We start from the raw sequence: 8699 nt of genomic DNA, 5'->3' as shown, positions 1-8699 counted from the left end.
TTGAAAGTTGGCATGGTATCATCATTTCATCCACATAGCATGTGCAAGACAGTTGAAAGGGTTACGGCAAAAACTGGATGCACTTCGTGTACAAAACGGACAATCTCTTTCGAAGTATCAGGATTTCATACGGAAACTCGTCTGTTACAAAGGGATTTCATTTTGAAAACTTATTTGAACTCCTGACTTTTTGTGTGTTCAAAATGCACCATTCAAAGCCACATCATCAATTTTCAACCCTTTCTGACTTCATTTGTTATTTTTCATGCCTTTATTGATTATTTTGAGCTATAAGACCCTAAAATTGAAAAGCATTTCAAATGAACTCTGAAAAGGTTGAAAGTTGGCATGGTATCATTATTTCATCCACATAGCATGTGCAAGAAAGTTGAGAGGGTTACGGCAAAAACTGGATGCACTTCGTTTACAAAACGGACAATGGTATCATACTCGTCTGTTACAAAGTTGGCATGGTATCATCATAATAGTTGCAGGAGAAAGTCTTCACTTTTTCTTCGCTTGTGTCATTTGCTTATTGCGCCGTAACCATGGATAATCTTCATCATTTATCAGGATGCTTGGGTCAGCCTTAACTTTGAAGGGAGGAATTTCATGAAACTTTTCATAATCTTCAGACATGTCTGTCTTGCCCTCCACTCCCACGATGTCCCTTTTTCCTGAAAGAACTATGTGGCGCTTTGGCTCATCGTATGATGTATTCGCTTCCTTATCTTTTCTTTTTCTCGGTTTGGTAGACATGTCCTTCACATAGATAACATGTGCCACATCATTGGCTAGGACGAACGGTTCGTCAGTGTACCCAAGAGTGTTCAGATCCACTGTTGTCATTCCGTACTGTGGGTCTACCTGTACCCCGCCTCCTGACAGATTGACCCATTTGCACTTAAACAAAGGGACCTTAAAATCATGTCCGTAGTCAAGTTCCCATATGTCCACTATGTAACCATAATATGTGTCCTTTCCCCTCTCGGTTGCTGCATCAAAGCGGACACCGCTGTTTTGGTTGGTGCTCTTTTGATCTTGGGCGATCGTGTAAAATGTATTCCCATTTATCTCGTATCCTTTGTAAGTCAATACAGTCAAAGATGGTCCCCTGGACAACGAGTATAGCTCATCACAAACAGTGTTGTCACCTCTGAGACGTGTTTCCAACCAACTGTTGAAAGTCCTGATGTGTTCACATGTAATCCAGTCGTCGCACTGCTCCGGGTGTTTGGAGCACAGACTGTTCTTGTGTTCATCGACATACGGGGTCACCAAGGTAGAGTTCTGTAGAACTGTGTAGTGTGCTTGAGACCAAGAATGTCCGTCCCTGCATATTATTGAATCCGCTCCTAGCGTGCCTTTTCTAGTCAGTCTCCCCTCATACCGCGATTTAGGGAGACCTATCTTCTTAAGGCCAGGAATGAAGTCAACACAAAACCCAATGACATCCTTTGTTTGATGGCCCACGGAGATGCTTCCTTCTGGCCTAGCACGATTACGGGCATATTTCTTTAGGACTCCCATGAACCGCTCAAAGGGGAACATATTGTGTAGAAATACGGGCCCCAGAATGACAATCTCGTCGACTAGATGAACTAGGACATGCGTCACGATATTGAAGAAGGATGGTGGGAACACCAGCTCGAAACTGACAAGACATTGCGCCACATCACTCCTTAGCCTTGGTATGATTTCTGGATCGATCACCTTCTGAGAGATTGCATTGAGGAATGCACATAGCTTCACAATGGCTAATCGGACATTTTCCGGTAGAAGCCCCCTCAATGCAACCGGAAGCAGTTGCGTCATAATCACGTGGCAGTCATGAGACTTTAGGTTCTGGAACTTTTTCTCTGGCATATTTATTATTCCCTTTATATTCGATGAGAAGCCAGTCGGGACCTTCATACTGAGCAGGCATTCAAAGAAGATTTATTTCTCTTCTTTCGTAAGAGCGTAGCTGGCAGGACCTTCATACTGCTTCGGAGGCATGCCGTCTTTTTTGTGCAAACGTTGCAGGTCCTCCCGTGCCTCAGGTGTATCTTTTGTCTTCCCATACACGCCCAAGAAGCCTAGCAGGTTCACGCAAAGGTTCCTCGTCACGTGCATCACGTCGATTGAAGAGCGGACCTCTAGGTCTTTCCAGTAGGGTCGGTCCCAAAATATAGATTTCTTCTTCCACATGGGTGCGTGTCCCTCAGCGTCATTCGGAACAGCTAGTCCGCCGGGACCCTTTCCAAAGATTACGTGTAAATCATTGACCATAGCAAGTACGTGATCACCGGTACGCATGGCCGGCTTCTTCTGGTGATCTGCCTCACCTTTGAAATGCTTGCCTTTCTTTCGACATTGATGGTTGGTCAGAAGAAATCGACGATGTACCAGGTACACATTCTTCCTGCATTTGTCCAGGTATATGCTTTCAGTGTCATCTAAACAGTGCGTGCATGCGTGGTATCCCTTGTTTGTCTGTCCTGAAAGGTTACTGAGAGCGGGCCAATCGTTGATGGTTACAAACAGCAATGCGTGCAGGTTAAATTCCTCCTGTTTGTGCTCATCCCACGTACCTACACCGTTTCCATTCCACAGCTGTAAAAGTTCTTCAACTAATGGCCTTAGGTACACATCAATGTCGTTGACAGGTTGCTTAGGGCCTTGGATGAGAACTGGCATCATAATGAACTTCCGCTTCATGCACATCCAAGGAGGAAGGTTATACATACATAGAGTCACGGGCCAGGTGCTGTGATTGCTGCTCTACTCCCCGAAAGGATTAATGTCATCCGCGCTTAAACCAAACCATACGTTCCTTGGGTCACCTGCAAACTCAGCCCATTACTTTCTCTCGATTTTTCTCCACTGCGACCCGTCAGCGGGTGCTCTCAACTTCCCGTCTTTCTTACGGTCCTCACTGTGCCATCGCATCAACTTTGCATGCTCTTCGTTTCTGAACAGACGTTTCAACCGTGGTATTATAGGAGCATACCACATCACCTTCCTGGGGGGCTCGCCGTCAACATCACCAGGGTCATCTCGTCTGATCTTATACCGCAATGCACCGCATACCGGGCATGCATTCAGATCCTTGTACGCACCGCGGTAGAGGATGCAGTCATTAGGGCATGCATGTATCTTCTGCACCTCCAATCCTAGAGGGCATACGACCTTCTTTGCTGCGTATGTACTGTCGGGCAATTCGTTATCCTTTGGAAGCTTCTTCTTCAATATTTTCAATAGCTTCTCAAATCCTTTGTCAGGCACAGTATTCTCTGCCTTCCACTGCAGCAATTCCAGTACGGTACCGAGCTTTGTGTTGCCATCTTCGCAATTGGGGTACAACCTTTTTTTGTGATCCTCTAACATGCGATCGAACTTCAGCTTCTCCTTTTGACTTTCGCATTGCGTCCTTGCCTCGACAATGACCCGGCGGAGATCATCATCATCGGGCACTGGTTCCTCTTGATCTTCAGCAGCTTCCCCCGTTGCAGCATCATTGGGCACATCGTCTGGGTCCTCTTGATCTTCAGCAGCTTCCCCCGTTGCAGCATCACCGTATTCAGGGGGCACATAGTTGTCATCGTCCTCTTCTTCTTCGCCGTCTTCCATCATAACCCCTATTTCTCCGTGCCTCGTCCAAACATTATAGTGTGGCATGAAACCCTTGTAAAGCAGGTGGGTGTGAAGGATTTTCCGGTCAGAGTAAGACTTCGTATTCCCACATTTAGGGCATGGGCAACACATAAAAGCATTCTGCTTGTTTGCCTCAGCCACTTCGAGAAAATCATGCACGCCCTTAATGTACTTGGAGGTGTGTCTGTCACCGTGCATCCATTGCCGGTTCATCTGCGTGCATTATATATAATTAAGTGTGTCAAAAACCATTACAGAACATCATGAATAGATTATTAAGTGACCAAATTAATAGAAGTTCATCATCACATTAAAACCAAAGTACATACATAGTTCTCATCTAACAACATATAGCTCTGTAGAGCATCTAATTAATTAAACCATACATTGAAACTATGTAAAACATTTCAATGCGAAAACAAATGCGATCATAATCGCAACCAAGGTAATAATTGATTCAACGGCATAATGATACCAAGCCTTGGTATGAATGGCATATTTTCTAATCTTTCTAATCTTCAAGCGCATTGCATCCATCTTGATCTTGTGATCATCGACGACATCCGCAACATGCAACTCCAATATCATCTTCTCCTCCTCAATTTTTTTTTATTTTTTCCTTCAAGAAATTATTTTCTTCTTCAACTAAATTTAACCTCTCGACAATAGGGCCGGTTGGAATTTCCGGTTCACATACCTCCTAGATAAATAAAATCTATGTCACGTTGGTTGGCATAATTTTCATAAACAATAAATGAACCAATAGTTATAAAGATAATATATACGACATCCGAATCATAGACAGGACGAGGGCCGATGGGGGCGGATACCAAAACCATCGCACTATATAATAACAAGCAATAAAATAGTAAGAAAATTAGACAAGTATCTATCAAAAGTAAGATTTTTTTTCTTTCAGAAAGAAGATAAGAACAAGAGGCTCACCACGGTGGTGCCGGCGACGAGATCAGCGCGGGCGATCGACGGCGGTGAAGACGGGAATGGGACGTGACGGGCCGCTAAACCTAGACAAATCTCGAGAAAAATGGAGCTTTGAGGTCGAGCTTCGAGACGAGAAAGCTTAACTAGTGTGGCTCGGGCATTTCATCGAACACCTCATGTGCATAGGAGGTGAGGTAGAGCACCACAAAGCCCTCCCCTCGCCGGCCAGAGAAAAACAGAGCACTGGAGTGCTCTGCTCGCGGGTGAGGGGTATATATAGGCACCTCATTGGTCCCGGTTCGTGGCATGAACCGGGACTAAAGGGCAGCTTGTGGTCCCGGTTCAAGCCACCAACCGGAACTGGTGGGCAAGGAGCGAGGCCCATTGGTCCCGGTTCGTCCCACCAACCGGGACCAAGGGAGCCAGACGAACCGGGACCAATGCCCCCACGAGGCCCGGCAGGCCCCTGGCCTCACGAGCCGGGACCAGTGCCTCCATGGGTCCCGGTTTTGGACTGAACCGGGACTAATGGGCTGACCCGGCCTGAACCAAAGCCCTCTTTTCTACTAGTGCCAGGAGCTCATCAGTTACCAATAGACAATGTTAGTCATAAGGTACGTACACTAAACACGTACGTCCCAGCGTCGCGGCCGTCCACGTGCATACCAGGTTTCTCGTCGACTTGTTGCTTCTGCTTTACTTGGTCACTACGGGCATCTTCCTCTCCCACGAAAGATCTTAACAAAATAGGACCTGCTATGCGTTGTCTGCTGTTTGCTTCTGCTTTTGAAGCGGCACGGTTCCAATCTTGCATCCATGGCAGAGGATCCCTGACGTTATCCAGGAGGAAGAAATCATGCAGTGATCGGCTGAACGTGAGAGCGACGACGGCTGCATGCGTGAGAGTAGGAGAGATCGCCGTAGCCATGGGATTTTGGCGGCGGCGTGCGAGAGAGGAGGAGCTTGTAGCTGTTCTTTTTGTCTTCTGTCAACGATGGATGGACTCATTGAACATATAAATCCAAGAATTCATAGGCAGGACCAAGCCGTCCATGTCGCCCATAATTCGCCATGAACAGTGCTGCTGCCACCGCCTGTTAATTGTGTGCCCCGCCGAGGGCATTTTGGTAATTTCACGTGCAGGGTTATAAATCACAAACCCTAGCTTCCCAAGGCCCAAGCGCCACCCTTCTCCCTCCTCCTCCATCCGTCCTCATGAGCCGCCGCCGCCATTCCGCCTCCCTCCTCTCTGTCCGACGACCACGCCACCCGGAGGAAGCCGCCGCCCAAGAAGGTCCGGGGACGCCCGTTGGCGGGAGGACTACGCCGCCGCTGGGAGAAAAGAGGAAGAGGAGGTGGCACGGGGGAGACCAGCGGCGGCTACGCCTCTCCCATCCTCGAGCCCCTAGGCACTCATCTTTCCCTCCACCTCGTCCCGTCTCCCATCCTCCTCAACCCTCCGCCTCATGGCCTCAGCGGTGGCGCCGCCACGTTCTCGATCCGGCTGGATCGGTCGTAGGTTGCCCCCATCAGGTGTCATGCGCTGTGATTCCGGATCGGCCGTACATCGCGTCCAAGAGAGCTGGAGTGGTTGAGGGCATCAGGGGAACCCATCCTGCTCGACCCCCCACTCCTGGCGGCTATCTGTAGAGAGGAGAGCTCGAGGATTGCTCCCAGTTCATCGAGGAGACGCCCGACACGTGAGCTCTTTCTTCATCGTTTCCTCATATTTCCATGGTGACCTATGCTCATCCCTCTAATTCATGACTACTTATATTTTTGTGTTCCTATGCAGATAGGGTTAGCGAGGAGGAGGCTTCCTTCTATGATGATGCGCAGAGGAGAAATCACAAGGATATGTGCTGCTAGATCTGACATGGAGGTCTCTGTCCACTCCTTCCATGCCACGAACCTCCAACTGGTTCTTCTTTTCAGTAGGATATGCAGTCCATGTTCTGGCCTCTTTTTGATATGTGCATTACCGCGATTTCTTCCTGCAGGTGCTATTCAATCCATCAGTTGCTCGCGGCCTGCTGTGATTAAGGTTTGCTCCCTTCCACTGCAATATCGCTTGGTTTCATGGGCCATTCTTAGATCCCTTTGTTCTGCAGGAGGCCATGTTATTTTGGTGTGCAAGAGAGATCTTGCAGGCTGGCAGGTACGCCTCCAACTTTATTGGTTCAATATATGTTTGCTATATTGACTATCTCTAAGTGATTGTTGTTATATGCGTTTCCCGTCCGCATGGTAGTTTTTTCCATTTGATCTATCTCTAGGTGGTTGATGTTACATGTGTTTCTACTGTGCTAAATTTCAGTCTTATTACAGTAGCACATAGGATTTCTGTATTATTTGCATTTACTCCTGCTAAGAACATGTGCTTAATTTTTGTCTTATTTGCCCCAATTTACTGCTGATAAGAACATGTACAAAAAATCTTCTTTTACTGTTTCTTCTTGATGTTGAGAACAGATGCTTTGAACATGAGCATGTGGGCAATTAGTAGTCTGAAGAAGAGACAAAGAAAACAATCTCAACATGGTGGTTGTGCTAGGTGAGTTCCTCTTTGATGACATGTTGCCGTGTTGTAAAGTTATCATTGTTGAACTATGTGTCCCTGGTGCCGAGCTCCCCCAAATCAACATTTTGAAGCTTTTTGTGTATGGGAAAAAGTGGAAAAAGAATTTTACCTTAGTGATAATCTCTCTACTGAAATTCTTGATGCGTGGATACAGGTATATGAGCAAGAATTCTGAGAATTATATTTTCCAATGTAAACATTTACCAAGAAAAAAATCCCTTAAATATTCTGCGATAAGCAATGTTGACGACAGTGAATATCTAATCATGCCTGAGTGTTTTGCCTTGCGATGTTCAGCTTGTTCTTATTTCTTAAATTTTTTGTTAGCTTACTTTGTTAAGCTCCTTTTATGGCTGGTGGGAGGATCATTCAGCTGACCAAGTACAGTATGATGGTAATATCAAATCTGAGATTATTAAAGCATCTTTTGTGTAGGTATCGTAAACAAACTTAGCGCTGTAGTATCTTTCAGAATCATTGTTAGGTTAATGATGATGCAAGTTTCCCTTTGACATATTTCTCAAGCATTGGCAATGCTGAGGTAACGGAGAGTGTCAGCAACTACAATTAATTCATTTATCATTGAATTGCGATAACAAGAGGGTAAAATGGCATGCATGATCACTCTTTTAGAATGTAAAAAGTCTTAACTGGAATTTAAGAAAGTTGACACCGCATTTCTGGTTCATTCAATGAAATTTTCTGCTCTTCAGTTTAACTTTCTATGCCTGTTTGTGATAGTGAAGGTCGATATTTAATTTTCCTCTATCTATGTGGAGGTCTCAAGAAAGAGAAAAGAACTTGTGGTTCAAGCAGCAAGAAGATAGCCAGCCAAAATGAATCAAAACAGTCGGGAACTTACAAATGAGGAAGTGCAGCTGGTATGGCATCTCTGTTTTACCAGAGGAAAAACTGCTGGACAATCATCTTCTTGCCATTTTATAGTTGACTTCCTGCCATGATTTGCTTCCTAAAAGAACTAGCAGTCAACTTGAAATAAGTAATTTATCTAGCTACAAATGCTTATTCTAGAGTGATTATGTTTCTTCCAATTGCGGACAATGTTTTTTAGTTGACACTTTAGTCTACATATCTGCTAAATATTTACATGTTTGCATGGCCAGAAAAAAATCAGATACTGTACTTAAGCATTAGTGGTGGGTTAGTTATTCTACTTCTTTGGGCTAAATGTTTAGCAAGGACTGCACATCTGAAACAACTAACTGGCCTTGCTTTTGGTAGATTTTCCTTGTATATAACTCGCTTTTCTATTTCTCGAGGACAAGAACACCATATAGAGATTTTAGAGGTTGGCCCTGGTTTCAGATACAATGCGCGTGATGGTTTAAATTTATTTTGCTTCTTACATGAGGGTCTATGCTACTTTCAAACTTGAGCGAAGATTTTACTGTATGATATAAATTAAATCATTTGTTTCTACTACTTCCTCCGTCCCAAAATTCTTGTCTTAGATTTGTCTAAATATGGATGTATCAAGTCACGTTTTAGTATTAGATGCATCTGTATCTATACTAATCCA

At 45.1% G+C, this 8699-nt stretch overlaps 1 long non-coding RNA gene across 1 annotated transcript; it reads left to right on the top strand.

The window, feature by feature from the left end:
• The first annotated feature begins 5777 nt into the window (after positions 1 to 5777).
• On the top strand, positions 5778 to 7981 carry LOC123075699 (uncharacterized). Its single transcript, XR_006436182.1, has 4 exons — positions 5778 to 6278; positions 6374 to 6460; positions 6579 to 6622; positions 6690 to 7981. It is a non-coding gene; the product is annotated as an uncharacterized lncRNA (long non-coding RNA).
• Positions 7982 to 8699: the final 718 nt, after the last annotated feature.

Source organism: Triticum aestivum, chromosome 3D (genome assembly GCF_018294505.1).
Source record: "Triticum aestivum cultivar Chinese Spring chromosome 3D, IWGSC CS RefSeq v2.1, whole genome shotgun sequence".
NCBI lineage: Eukaryota > Viridiplantae > Streptophyta > Magnoliopsida > Poales > Poaceae > Triticum > Triticum aestivum.
The sequence above is the reverse complement of the archived record's forward strand: the minus strand, read 5'-3'. Positions and strand labels throughout refer to the sequence as shown.